The 12,682-nt window shown below is 46.3% G+C and overlaps 8 non-coding genes across 8 annotated transcripts; all 8 read left to right on the top strand.

Moving 5' to 3' along the window:
* The first annotated feature begins 637 nt into the window (after positions 1-637).
* Positions 638-828, top strand: LOC142271056 (U2 spliceosomal RNA). Its single transcript, XR_012736232.1, has one exon. It is a non-coding gene; the product is annotated as a U2 spliceosomal RNA (small nuclear RNA).
* A 1,387-nt stretch (positions 829-2,215) lies between these two features.
* LOC142271055 (U2 spliceosomal RNA) lies at positions 2,216-2,406 on the top strand. The gene has a single exon (XR_012736231.1). It is a non-coding gene; the product is annotated as a U2 spliceosomal RNA (small nuclear RNA).
* Positions 2,407-3,793: 1,387 nt separating this feature from the next.
* Positions 3,794-3,984, top strand: LOC142271054 (U2 spliceosomal RNA). The gene has a single exon (XR_012736230.1). It is a non-coding gene; the product is annotated as a U2 spliceosomal RNA (small nuclear RNA).
* Positions 3,985-5,371: 1,387 nt separating this feature from the next.
* LOC142271052 (U2 spliceosomal RNA) lies at positions 5,372-5,562 on the top strand. The gene has a single exon (XR_012736228.1). It is a non-coding gene; the product is annotated as a U2 spliceosomal RNA (small nuclear RNA).
* Positions 5,563-6,949: 1,387 nt separating this feature from the next.
* On the top strand, positions 6,950-7,140 carry LOC142271051 (U2 spliceosomal RNA). Its single transcript, XR_012736227.1, has one exon. It is a non-coding gene; the product is annotated as a U2 spliceosomal RNA (small nuclear RNA).
* A 1,387-nt stretch (positions 7,141-8,527) lies between these two features.
* On the top strand, positions 8,528-8,718 carry LOC142271050 (U2 spliceosomal RNA). The gene has a single exon (XR_012736226.1). It is a non-coding gene; the product is annotated as a U2 spliceosomal RNA (small nuclear RNA).
* Positions 8,719-10,105: 1,387 nt separating this feature from the next.
* LOC142271049 (U2 spliceosomal RNA) lies at positions 10,106-10,296 on the top strand. The gene has a single exon (XR_012736225.1). It is a non-coding gene; the product is annotated as a U2 spliceosomal RNA (small nuclear RNA).
* A 1,387-nt stretch (positions 10,297-11,683) lies between these two features.
* On the top strand, positions 11,684-11,874 carry LOC142271048 (U2 spliceosomal RNA). Its single transcript, XR_012736224.1, has one exon. It is a non-coding gene; the product is annotated as a U2 spliceosomal RNA (small nuclear RNA).
* The last annotated feature ends 808 nt before the right edge of the window (positions 11,875-12,682 follow it).

Here is a 12,682-nt window from a genome sequence, read left to right as displayed (position 1 = left end):
GCCTGTTGATGTATTTTCCGTTTGAACTGTGCACAACATGAAGAGAGCGGAACACTGGCGGCTTGTCACAATGCCCCCCGATGACATCACAATAGCGCTGCTGCCTAGAAAACAAGCTGCGCAGAAGAAGTTGTTCTTTGGGTGGGAGGGTGGGCTAGTGGAAGGAGGGGGCAATCTCTTTTTTTCCCGGGTGGTAGGGGGATGACAGGAGAAGGGAAGCGGGTGGTGAGAAAGGTACAGAGGGCAGGGTTTGGGGGCTGGGAAGGAAAGGGAAAAGATTAGGGTTTGGGGATGATGAAAGGGCTTTCTACGGGTAAGGATGGCAAAGGGTGGCAGTGACGGAAAGTCAGGCAACCTGTCCTGTCCGTCTTTTTGTATCGTGAATTGGAAAGACTGCAAGGGGGAGGGGAGTTGCTTGCGCCCTAAAGGAGGAGTTATTCAGATTCATTGCAGTGGGCGGCGGCTGCAAAACGCACCATTCTTCTTGTTTTGGCTCTGCAAAGCAGCCTTTTCAAGGGTTGGCTTGGGTGACAAAATGTCTTGTGTAGGCGTGGGTTTGTCTCCCTCTCGCTCTCTCTCCCTAAGATGTGTCCGGCATAGGCCAGGGTGCCACTCGAGGCCCAAACCAATTCTGGTTATCGCTTCTCGGCCTTTTGGCTAAGATCAAGTGTAGTATCTGTTCTTATCAGTTTAATATCTGATACGTCCCCTATCTGGGGACCATATATTAAATGGATTTTTAGAACAGGGAGATGGAAAAAGAGCTTGCTCTGTCCACTCCACGCATTGACCTGGTATTGCAGTACCTCCAGGAACGGTGCACCCCTTCTTAACCCAGTTTCCAAAAGCAGAACTCAATTCACCTGATTCATATTAGCCCGATTTAATGAATTGGAAGAAAGCATACGTCTTCATATGCACCTCAATTTGGCCCATTCACTTTTCACACTTCCTCCTTTTGTTTTTTATCTTTCACACTTTTGACTTTCTTTATTCATCCAAATAGCAAACTCATCACCACTCAACCTGACCAACTCGGCTATGTCCCCGTGCTGCAGTTCTCTGTCTTATCTAGATCATTTGCAATTGAATGGAATAGATCCCTTTTGGACAAAGTGGATTCACCTGCTGCTGCAGTGACCACAGGTGTGATAACATCTAGAATTGGCATCTGGTGCGATCTCTCCGCTTCCACTCCAAAGAAAGTTACCTGTTTATTCCTATCATGCATTGGTTTTTGGGGTTTTCTTTGAGTAATGATGATCTCTTTAGTAGTCTGTTGGCGCCCTCTCCTGGAGGAATAGTTTGCTTGCTCTTGGACATTCTAAAAGAGAGGTCATGATAGACATTGAGCTTCTGAGCTCAATTGGGGACAGTCATGGGTGATGAATGTTTGCAACCTACTGCGAAGCCTCATACCGCAATATAAGGAACGTCAAATACTAAGAAAGGGCGGCCTATGAAAGAATTACTACTTTCAATAAGTACACTTAAACGGCTAATTGGGAATAGAAAAACTGTAAAAAGCCCTCTGAGAAAGCCCCCCTCTAACCTTTGATAGTAAGCTTTTCTGTAGTCTGCCTGTTGATGTATTTTCCGTTTGAACTGTGCACAACATGAAGAGACGGAACACTGGCGGCTTGTCACAATGCCCCCCGATGACATCACAATAGCGCTGCTGCCTAGAAAACAAGCTGCGCAGAAGAAGTTGTTCTTTGGGTGGGAGGGTGGGCTAGTGGAAGGAGGGGGCAATCTCTTTTTTTCCCGGGTGGTAGGGGGATGACAGGAGAAGGGAAGCGGGTGGTGAGAAAGGTACAGAGGGCAGGGTTTGGGGGCTGGGAAGGAAAGGGAAAAGATTAGGGTTTGGGGATGATGAAAGGGCTTTCTACGGGTAAGGATGGCAAAGGGTGGCAGTGACGGAAAGTCAGGCAACCTGTCCTGTCCGTCTTTTTGTATCGTGAATTGGAAAGACTGCAAGGGGGAGGGGAGTTGCTTGCGCCCTAAAGGAGGAGTTATTCAGATTCATTGCAGTGGGCGGCGGCTGCAAAACGCACCATTCTTCTTGTTTTGGCTCTGCAAAGCAGCCTTTTCAAGGGTTGGCTTGGGTGACAAAATGTCTTGTGTAGGCGTGGGTTTGTCTCCCTCTCGCTCTCTCTCCCTAAGATGTGTCCGGCATAGGCCAGGGTGCCACTCGAGGCCCAAACCAATTCTGGTTATCGCTTCTCGGCCTTTTGGCTAAGATCAAGTGTAGTATCTGTTCTTATCAGTTTAATATCTGATACGTCCCCTATCTGGGGACCATATATTAAATGGATTTTTAGAACAGGGAGATGGAAAAAGAGCTTGCTCTGTCCACTCCACGCATTGACCTGGTATTGCAGTACCTCCAGGAACGGTGCACCCCTTCTTAACCCAGTTTCCAAAAGCAGAACTCAATTCACCTGATTCATATTAGCCCGATTTAATGAATTGGAAGAAAGCATACGTCTTCATATGCACCTCAATTTGGCCCATTCACTTTTCACACTTCCTCCTTTTGTTTTTTATCTTTCACACTTTTGACTTTCTTTATTCATCCAAATAGCAAACTCATCACCACTCAACCTGACCAACTCGGCTATGTCCCCGTGCTGCAGTTCTCTGTCTTATCTAGATCATTTGCAATTGAATGGAATAGATCCCTTTTGGACAAAGTGGATTCACCTGCTGCTGCAGTGACCACAGGTGTGATAACATCTAGAATTGGCATCTGGTGCGATCTCTCCGCTTCCACTCCAAAGAAAGTTACCTGTTTATTCCTATCATGCATTGGTTTTTGGGGTTTTCTTTGAGTAATGATGATCTCTTTAGTAGTCTGTTGGCGCCCTCTCCTGGAGGAATAGTTTGCTTGCTCTTGGACATTCTAAAAGAGAGGTCATGATAGACATTGAGCTTCTGAGCTCAATTGGGGACAGTCATGGGTGATGAATGTTTGCAACCTACTGCGAAGCCTCATACCGCAATATAAGGAACGTCAAATACTAAGAAAGGGCGGCCTATGAAAGAATTACTACTTTCAATAAGTACACTTAAACGGCTAATTGGGAATAGAAAAACTGTAAAAAGCCCTCTGAGAAAGCCCCCCTCTAACCTTTGATAGTAAGCTTTTCTGTAGTCTGCCTGTTGATGTATTTTCCGTTTGAACTGTGCACAACATGAAGAGACGGAACACTGGCGGCTTGTCACAATGCCCCCCGATGACATCACAATAGCGCTGCTGCCTAGAAAACAAGCTGCGCAGAAGAAGTTGTTCTTTGGGTGGGAGGGTGGGCTAGTGGAAGGAGGGGGCAATCTCTTTTTTTCCCGGGTGGTAGGGGGATGACAGGAGAAGGGAAGCGGGTGGTGAGAAAGGTACAGAGGGCAGGGTTTGGGGGCTGGGAAGGAAAGGGAAAAGATTAGGGTTTGGGGATGATGAAAGGGCTTTCTACGGGTAAGGATGGCAAAGGGTGGCAGTGACGGAAAGTCAGGCAACCTGTCCTGTCCGTCTTTTTGTATCGTGAATTGGAAAGACTGCAAGGGGGAGGGGAGTTGCTTGCGCCCTAAAGGAGGAGTTATTCAGATTCATTGCAGTGGGCGGCGGCTGCAAAACGCACCATTCTTCTTGTTTTGGCTCTGCAAAGCAGCCTTTTCAAGGGTTGGCTTGGGTGACAAAATGTCTTGTGTAGGCGTGGGTTTGTCTCCCTCTCGCTCTCTCTCCCTAAGATGTGTCCGGCATAGGCCAGGGTGCCACTCGAGGCCCAAACCAATTCTGGTTATCGCTTCTCGGCCTTTTGGCTAAGATCAAGTGTAGTATCTGTTCTTATCAGTTTAATATCTGATACGTCCCCTATCTGGGGACCATATATTAAATGGATTTTTAGAACAGGGAGATGGAAAAAGAGCTTGCTCTGTCCACTCCACGCATTGACCTGGTATTGCAGTACCTCCAGGAACGGTGCACCCCTTCTTAACCCAGTTTCCAAAAGCAGAACTCAATTCACCTGATTCATATTAGCCCGATTTAATGAATTGGAAGAAAGCATACGTCTTCATATGCACCTCAATTTGGCCCATTCACTTTTCACACTTCCTCCTTTTGTTTTTTATCTTTCACACTTTTGACTTTCTTTATTCATCCAAATAGCAAACTCATCACCACTCAACCTGACCAACTCGGCTATGTCCCCGTGCTGCAGTTCTCTGTCTTATCTAGATCATTTGCAATTGAATGGAATAGATCCCTTTTGGACAAAGTGGATTCACCTGCTGCTGCAGTGACCACAGGTGTGATAACATCTAGAATTGGCATCTGGTGCGATCTCTCCGCTTCCACTCCAAAGAAAGTTACCTGTTTATTCCTATCATGCATTGGTTTTTGGGGTTTTCTTTGAGTAATGATGATCTCTTTAGTAGTCTGTTGGCGCCCTCTCCTGGAGGAATAGTTTGCTTGCTCTTGGACATTCTAAAAGAGAGGTCATGATAGACATTGAGCTTCTGAGCTCAATTGGGGACAGTCATGGGTGATGAATGTTTGCAACCTACTGCGAAGCCTCATACCGCAATATAAGGAACGTCAAATACTAAGAAAGGGCGGCCTATGAAAGAATTACTACTTTCAATAAGTACACTTAAACGGCTAATTGGGAATAGAAAAACTGTAAAAAGCCCTCTGAGAAAGCCCCCCTCTAACCTTTGATAGTAAGCTTTTCTGTAGTCTGCCTGTTGATGTATTTTCCGTTTGAACTGTGCACAACATGAAGAGACGGAACACTGGCGGCTTGTCACAATGCCCCCCGATGACATCACAATAGCGCTGCTGCCTAGAAAACAAGCTGCGCAGAAGAAGTTGTTCTTTGGGTGGGAGGGTGGGCTAGTGGAAGGAGGGGGCAATCTCTTTTTTTCCCGGGTGGTAGGGGGATGACAGGAGAAGGGAAGCGGGTGGTGAGAAAGGTACAGAGGGCAGGGTTTGGGGGCTGGGAAGGAAAGGGAAAAGATTAGGGTTTGGGGATGATGAAAGGGCTTTCTACGGGTAAGGATGGCAAAGGGTGGCAGTGACGGAAAGTCAGGCAACCTGTCCTGTCCGTCTTTTTGTATCGTGAATTGGAAAGACTGCAAGGGGGAGGGGAGTTGCTTGCGCCCTAAAGGAGGAGTTATTCAGATTCATTGCAGTGGGCGGCGGCTGCAAAACGCACCATTCTTCTTGTTTTGGCTCTGCAAAGCAGCCTTTTCAAGGGTTGGCTTGGGTGACAAAATGTCTTGTGTAGGCGTGGGTTTGTCTCCCTCTCGCTCTCTCTCCCTAAGATGTGTCCGGCATAGGCCAGGGTGCCACTCGAGGCCCAAACCAATTCTGGTTATCGCTTCTCGGCCTTTTGGCTAAGATCAAGTGTAGTATCTGTTCTTATCAGTTTAATATCTGATACGTCCCCTATCTGGGGACCATATATTAAATGGATTTTTAGAACAGGGAGATGGAAAAAGAGCTTGCTCTGTCCACTCCACGCATTGACCTGGTATTGCAGTACCTCCAGGAACGGTGCACCCCTTCTTAACCCAGTTTCCAAAAGCAGAACTCAATTCACCTGATTCATATTAGCCCGATTTAATGAATTGGAAGAAAGCATACGTCTTCATATGCACCTCAATTTGGCCCATTCACTTTTCACACTTCCTCCTTTTGTTTTTTATCTTTCACACTTTTGACTTTCTTTATTCATCCAAATAGCAAACTCATCACCACTCAACCTGACCAACTCGGCTATGTCCCCGTGCTGCAGTTCTCTGTCTTATCTAGATCATTTGCAATTGAATGGAATAGATCCCTTTTGGACAAAGTGGATTCACCTGCTGCTGCAGTGACCACAGGTGTGATAACATCTAGAATTGGCATCTGGTGCGATCTCTCCGCTTCCACTCCAAAGAAAGTTACCTGTTTATTCCTATCATGCATTGGTTTTTGGGGTTTTCTTTGAGTAATGATGATCTCTTTAGTAGTCTGTTGGCGCCCTCTCCTGGAGGAATAGTTTGCTTGCTCTTGGACATTCTAAAAGAGAGGTCATGATAGACATTGAGCTTCTGAGCTCAATTGGGGACAGTCATGGGTGATGAATGTTTGCAACCTACTGCGAAGCCTCATACCGCAATATAAGGAACGTCAAATACTAAGAAAGGGCGGCCTATGAAAGAATTACTACTTTCAATAAGTACACTTAAACGGCTAATTGGGAATAGAAAAACTGTAAAAAGCCCTCTGAGAAAGCCCCCCTCTAACCTTTGATAGTAAGCTTTTCTGTAGTCTGCCTGTTGATGTATTTTCCGTTTGAACTGTGCACAACATGAAGAGACGGAACACTGGCGGCTTGTCACAATGCCCCCCGATGACATCACAATAGCGCTGCTGCCTAGAAAACAAGCTGCGCAGAAGAAGTTGTTCTTTGGGTGGGAGGGTGGGCTAGTGGAAGGAGGGGGCAATCTCTTTTTTTCCCGGGTGGTAGGGGGATGACAGGAGAAGGGAAGCGGGTGGTGAGAAAGGTACAGAGGGCAGGGTTTGGGGGCTGGGAAGGAAAGGGAAAAGATTAGGGTTTGGGGATGATGAAAGGGCTTTCTACGGGTAAGGATGGCAAAGGGTGGCAGTGACGGAAAGTCAGGCAACCTGTCCTGTCCGTCTTTTTGTATCGTGAATTGGAAAGACTGCAAGGGGGAGGGGAGTTGCTTGCGCCCTAAAGGAGGAGTTATTCAGATTCATTGCAGTGGGCGGCGGCTGCAAAACGCACCATTCTTCTTGTTTTGGCTCTGCAAAGCAGCCTTTTCAAGGGTTGGCTTGGGTGACAAAATGTCTTGTGTAGGCGTGGGTTTGTCTCCCTCTCGCTCTCTCTCCCTAAGATGTGTCCGGCATAGGCCAGGGTGCCACTCGAGGCCCAAACCAATTCTGGTTATCGCTTCTCGGCCTTTTGGCTAAGATCAAGTGTAGTATCTGTTCTTATCAGTTTAATATCTGATACGTCCCCTATCTGGGGACCATATATTAAATGGATTTTTAGAACAGGGAGATGGAAAAAGAGCTTGCTCTGTCCACTCCACGCATTGACCTGGTATTGCAGTACCTCCAGGAACGGTGCACCCCTTCTTAACCCAGTTTCCAAAAGCAGAACTCAATTCACCTGATTCATATTAGCCCGATTTAATGAATTGGAAGAAAGCATACGTCTTCATATGCACCTCAATTTGGCCCATTCACTTTTCACACTTCCTCCTTTTGTTTTTTATCTTTCACACTTTTGACTTTCTTTATTCATCCAAATAGCAAACTCATCACCACTCAACCTGACCAACTCGGCTATGTCCCCGTGCTGCAGTTCTCTGTCTTATCTAGATCATTTGCAATTGAATGGAATAGATCCCTTTTGGACAAAGTGGATTCACCTGCTGCTGCAGTGACCACAGGTGTGATAACATCTAGAATTGGCATCTGGTGCGATCTCTCCGCTTCCACTCCAAAGAAAGTTACCTGTTTATTCCTATCATGCATTGGTTTTTGGGGTTTTCTTTGAGTAATGATGATCTCTTTAGTAGTCTGTTGGCGCCCTCTCCTGGAGGAATAGTTTGCTTGCTCTTGGACATTCTAAAAGAGAGGTCATGATAGACATTGAGCTTCTGAGCTCAATTGGGGACAGTCATGGGTGATGAATGTTTGCAACCTACTGCGAAGCCTCATACCGCAATATAAGGAACGTCAAATACTAAGAAAGGGCGGCCTATGAAAGAATTACTACTTTCAATAAGTACACTTAAACGGCTAATTGGGAATAGAAAAACTGTAAAAAGCCCTCTGAGAAAGCCCCCCTCTAACCTTTGATAGTAAGCTTTTCTGTAGTCTGCCTGTTGATGTATTTTCCGTTTGAACTGTGCACAACATGAAGAGACGGAACACTGGCGGCTTGTCACAATGCCCCCCGATGACATCACAATAGCGCTGCTGCCTAGAAAACAAGCTGCGCAGAAGAAGTTGTTCTTTGGGTGGGAGGGTGGGCTAGTGGAAGGAGGGGGCAATCTCTTTTTTTCCCGGGTGGTAGGGGGATGACAGGAGAAGGGAAGCGGGTGGTGAGAAAGGTACAGAGGGCAGGGTTTGGGGGCTGGGAAGGAAAGGGAAAAGATTAGGGTTTGGGGATGATGAAAGGGCTTTCTACGGGTAAGGATGGCAAAGGGTGGCAGTGACGGAAAGTCAGGCAACCTGTCCTGTCCGTCTTTTTGTATCGTGAATTGGAAAGACTGCAAGGGGGAGGGGAGTTGCTTGCGCCCTAAAGGAGGAGTTATTCAGATTCATTGCAGTGGGCGGCGGCTGCAAAACGCACCATTCTTCTTGTTTTGGCTCTGCAAAGCAGCCTTTTCAAGGGTTGGCTTGGGTGACAAAATGTCTTGTGTAGGCGTGGGTTTGTCTCCCTCTCGCTCTCTCTCCCTAAGATGTGTCCGGCATAGGCCAGGGTGCCACTCGAGGCCCAAACCAATTCTGGTTATCGCTTCTCGGCCTTTTGGCTAAGATCAAGTGTAGTATCTGTTCTTATCAGTTTAATATCTGATACGTCCCCTATCTGGGGACCATATATTAAATGGATTTTTAGAACAGGGAGATGGAAAAAGAGCTTGCTCTGTCCACTCCACGCATTGACCTGGTATTGCAGTACCTCCAGGAACGGTGCACCCCTTCTTAACCCAGTTTCCAAAAGCAGAACTCAATTCACCTGATTCATATTAGCCCGATTTAATGAATTGGAAGAAAGCATACGTCTTCATATGCACCTCAATTTGGCCCATTCACTTTTCACACTTCCTCCTTTTGTTTTTTATCTTTCACACTTTTGACTTTCTTTATTCATCCAAATAGCAAACTCATCACCACTCAACCTGACCAACTCGGCTATGTCCCCGTGCTGCAGTTCTCTGTCTTATCTAGATCATTTGCAATTGAATGGAATAGATCCCTTTTGGACAAAGTGGATTCACCTGCTGCTGCAGTGACCACAGGTGTGATAACATCTAGAATTGGCATCTGGTGCGATCTCTCCGCTTCCACTCCAAAGAAAGTTACCTGTTTATTCCTATCATGCATTGGTTTTTGGGGTTTTCTTTGAGTAATGATGATCTCTTTAGTAGTCTGTTGGCGCCCTCTCCTGGAGGAATAGTTTGCTTGCTCTTGGACATTCTAAAAGAGAGGTCATGATAGACATTGAGCTTCTGAGCTCAATTGGGGACAGTCATGGGTGATGAATGTTTGCAACCTACTGCGAAGCCTCATACCGCAATATAAGGAACGTCAAATACTAAGAAAGGGCGGCCTATGAAAGAATTACTACTTTCAATAAGTACACTTAAACGGCTAATTGGGAATAGAAAAACTGTAAAAAGCCCTCTGAGAAAGCCCCCCTCTAACCTTTGATAGTAAGCTTTTCTGTAGTCTGCCTGTTGATGTATTTTCCGTTTGAACTGTGCACAACATGAAGAGACGGAACACTGGCGGCTTGTCACAATGCCCCCCGATGACATCACAATAGCGCTGCTGCCTAGAAAACAAGCTGCGCAGAAGAAGTTGTTCTTTGGGTGGGAGGGTGGGCTAGTGGAAGGAGGGGGCAATCTCTTTTTTTCCCGGGTGGTAGGGGGATGACAGGAGAAGGGAAGCGGGTGGTGAGAAAGGTACAGAGGGCAGGGTTTGGGGGCTGGGAAGGAAAGGGAAAAGATTAGGGTTTGGGGATGATGAAAGGGCTTTCTACGGGTAAGGATGGCAAAGGGTGGCAGTGACGGAAAGTCAGGCAACCTGTCCTGTCCGTCTTTTTGTATCGTGAATTGGAAAGACTGCAAGGGGGAGGGGAGTTGCTTGCGCCCTAAAGGAGGAGTTATTCAGATTCATTGCAGTGGGCGGCGGCTGCAAAACGCACCATTCTTCTTGTTTTGGCTCTGCAAAGCAGCCTTTTCAAGGGTTGGCTTGGGTGACAAAATGTCTTGTGTAGGCGTGGGTTTGTCTCCCTCTCGCTCTCTCTCCCTAAGATGTGTCCGGCATAGGCCAGGGTGCCACTCGAGGCCCAAACCAATTCTGGTTATCGCTTCTCGGCCTTTTGGCTAAGATCAAGTGTAGTATCTGTTCTTATCAGTTTAATATCTGATACGTCCCCTATCTGGGGACCATATATTAAATGGATTTTTAGAACAGGGAGATGGAAAAAGAGCTTGCTCTGTCCACTCCACGCATTGACCTGGTATTGCAGTACCTCCAGGAACGGTGCACCCCTTCTTAACCCAGTTTCCAAAAGCAGAACTCAATTCACCTGATTCATATTAGCCCGATTTAATGAATTGGAAGAAAGCATACGTCTTCATATGCACCTCAATTTGGCCCATTCACTTTTCACACTTCCTCCTTTTGTTTTTTATCTTTCACACTTTTGACTTTCTTTATTCATCCAAATAGCAAACTCATCACCACTCAACCTGACCAACTCGGCTATGTCCCCGTGCTGCAGTTCTCTGTCTTATCTAGATCATTTGCAATTGAATGGAATAGATCCCTTTTGGACAAAGTGGATTCACCTGCTGCTGCAGTGACCACAGGTGTGATAACATCTAGAATTGGCATCTGGTGCGATCTCTCCGCTTCCACTCCAAAGAAAGTTACCTGTTTATTCCTATCATGCATTGGTTTTTGGGGTTTTCTTTGAGTAATGATGATCTCTTTAGTAGTCTGTTGGCGCCCTCTCCTGGAGGAATAGTTTGCTTGCTCTTGGACATTCTAAAAGAGAGGTCATGATAGACATTGAGCTTCTGAGCTCAATTGGGGACAGTCATGGGTGATGAATGTTTGCAACCTACTGCGAAGCCTCATACCGCAATATAAGGAACGTCAAATACTAAGAAAGGGCGGCCTATGAAAGAATTACTACTTTCAATAAGTACACTTAAACGGCTAATTGGGAATAGAAAAACTGTAAAAAGCCCTCTGAGAAAGCCCCCCTCTAACCTTTGATAGTAAGCTTTTCTGTAGTCTGCCTGTTGATGTATTTTCCGTTTGAACTGTGCACAACATGAAGAGACGGAACACTGGCGGCTTGTCACAATGCCCCCCGATGACATCACAATAGCGCTGCTGCCTAGAAAACAAGCTGCGCAGAAGAAGTTGTTCTTTGGGTGGGAGGGTGGGCTAGTGGAAGGAGGGGGCAATCTCTTTTTTTCCCGGGTGGTAGGGGGATGACAGGAGAAGGGAAGCGGGTGGTGAGAAAGGTACAGAGGGCAGGGTTTGGGGGCTGGGAAGGAAAGGGAAAAGATTAGGGTTTGGGGATGATGAAAGGGCTTTCTACGGGTAAGGATGGCAAAGGGTGGCAGTGACGGAAAGTCAGGCAACCTGTCCTGTCCGTCTTTTTGTATCGTGAATTGGAAAGACTGCAAGGGGGAGGGGAGTTGCTTGCGCCCTAAAGGAGGAGTTATTCAGATTCATTGCAGTGGGCGGCGGCTGCAAAACGCACCATTCTTCTTGTTTTGGCTCTGCAAAGCAGCCTTTTCAAGGGTTGGCTTGGGTGACAAAATGTCTTGTGTAGGCGTGGGTTTGTCTCCCTCTCGCTCTCTCTCCCTAAGATGTGTCCGGCATAGGCCAGGGTGCCACTCGAGGCCCAAACCAATTCTGGTTATCGCTTCTCGGCCTTTTGGCTAAGATCAAGTGTAGTATCTGTTCTTATCAGTTTAATATCTGATACGTCCCCTATCTGGGGACCATATATTAAATGGATTTTTAGAACAGGGAGATGGAAAAAGAGCTTGCTCTGTCCACTCCACGCATTGACCTGGTATTGCAGTACCTCCAGGAACGGTGCACCCCTTCTTAACCCAGTTTCCAAAAGCAGAACTCAATTCACCTGATTCATATTAGCCCGATTTAATGAATTGGAAGAAAGCATACGTCTTCATATGCACCTCAATTTGGCCCATTCACTTTTCACACTTCCTCCTTTTGTTTTTTATCTTTCACACTTTTGACTTTCTTTATTCATCCAAATAGCAAACTCATCACCACTCAACCTGACCAACTCGGCTATGTCCCCGTGCTGCAGTTCTCTGTCTTATCTAGATCATTTGCAATTGAATGGAATAGATCCCTTTTGGACAAAGTGGATTCACCTGCTGCTGCAGTGACCACAGGTGTGATAACATCTAGAATTGGCATCTGGTGCGATCTCTCCGCTTCCACTCCAAAGAAAGTTACCTGTTTATTCCTATCATGCATTGGTTTTTGGGGTTTTCTTTGAGTAATGATGATCTCTTTAGTAGTCTGTTGGCGCCCTCTCCTGGAGGAATAGTTTGCTTGCTCTTGGACATTCTAAAAGAGAGGTCATGATAGACATTGAGCTTCTGAGCTCAATTGGGGACAGTCATGGGTGATGAATGTTTGCAACCTACTGCGAAGCCTCATACCGCAATATAAGGAACGTCAAATACTAAGAAAGGGCGGCCTATGAAAGAATTACTACTTTCAATAAGTACACTTAAACGGCTAATTGGGAATAGAAAAACTGTAAAAAGCCCTCTGAGAAAGCCCCCCTCTAACCTTTGATAGTAAGCTTTTCTGTAGTCTGCCTGTTGATGTATTTTCCGTTTGAACTGTGCACAACATGAAGAGACGGAACACTGG

The sequence above is a fragment of the Anomaloglossus baeobatrachus genome, unplaced genomic scaffold, assembly GCF_048569485.1.
Source record: "Anomaloglossus baeobatrachus isolate aAnoBae1 unplaced genomic scaffold, aAnoBae1.hap1 Scaffold_3347, whole genome shotgun sequence".
Taxonomy (NCBI): domain Eukaryota; kingdom Metazoa; phylum Chordata; class Amphibia; order Anura; family Aromobatidae; genus Anomaloglossus; species Anomaloglossus baeobatrachus.
This window is presented reverse-complemented; position numbering and strand designations above follow the sequence as displayed.